The sequence below is a fragment of the Miscanthus floridulus genome, chromosome 19 (genome assembly GCF_019320115.1).
Source record: "Miscanthus floridulus cultivar M001 chromosome 19, ASM1932011v1, whole genome shotgun sequence".
In the NCBI taxonomy this organism is placed as follows: domain Eukaryota; kingdom Viridiplantae; phylum Streptophyta; class Magnoliopsida; order Poales; family Poaceae; genus Miscanthus; species Miscanthus floridulus.
In genome coordinates, this window is record NC_089598.1 from 82,012,458 (window position 1) to 82,013,528 (window position 1,071).

Here is a 1,071-nt window from a genome sequence, read left to right on the forward strand (position 1 = left end):
TTGCTTGAGTGATTGCATCTAGAGGCACTTGGTATTCGTGTTTCGCTACAGGATTCACTTGTTTCTCTTGGTGGTTGCTGCCACCTAGATGGCTTGGAGCAGCGAGGATCGTTGAGCTGAGGTTGGTGTTTGTCTCCGGCTCTGATCGTGGTGACTTTGAGGGGTCTTGTGCCTTCCCCAGCGGAGCACCAAAAGGTAACTCTAGTGGATTGCTCGTGTCATTGAGTTGCCTCACTTGTGGGTAGGTTCTTGCCGTGTCCAATTGTGTGGATGAGGCTCGTGCAACACCTCTTAGCCGTCGAACCACCAAGTGTTGGTCGACACAACGGGGACTAGCGTGCCGGCAAGCACGTGAACCTCGGGAGAAAAAATGGTTGTCTCTTGCCCTTTGGTATTCTCCTGGTGATTGATTGAGTATTCATCTTGTGATTGGTTCACTCCTCTACACGGTGGTATAATCACCCTACTCACTCACTTATATTCTTGCAAACTAGTTGTAGCAAGCTCTTTAGTGTAGCTAGAATTGAGAGCTTGCTTTATAGTTCAAGTCCTTCTAGTGGAGCTCTTTAGTGTAGCAAGTGTGAGAACTCTTAGTGAGTAGTGACATAGCAAATTATGTGTTTAGTTATCATAGCAACTAGAATTGTTGGATAGGTGGCTTACAACCCTTGTAGAGCTAGAGCAAGTTTGCATTTCGCTATTTGTTATACTAATCAAATTGCTCTAGTTGATTTGTAGATTTTTAAATAGGCTATTCACCCCCCTCTAGCCATATTAGGACCTTTCAAGTGGTATCGAAGCCGTGGTCACCATTTAATTGAAGGCTTAACAACCTCGGTGTCAAATTATGGCTCAAGTTGTGTTCAACCATGTGGGGGGCAAACCACCGTTCTTTGATGGCACATGCTATGATTATTGGAAGAGAAAGATAAAGATGTATCTTGGTTCAATCAATGATCAAGTATGGGATGTGACCGAGAATGACTATGCTATTATTGATCCCGACAATCCCACCAACCAAGACAAGACCAACAAGCAATGCAATACAATGGCTCTCAACACCATATACAA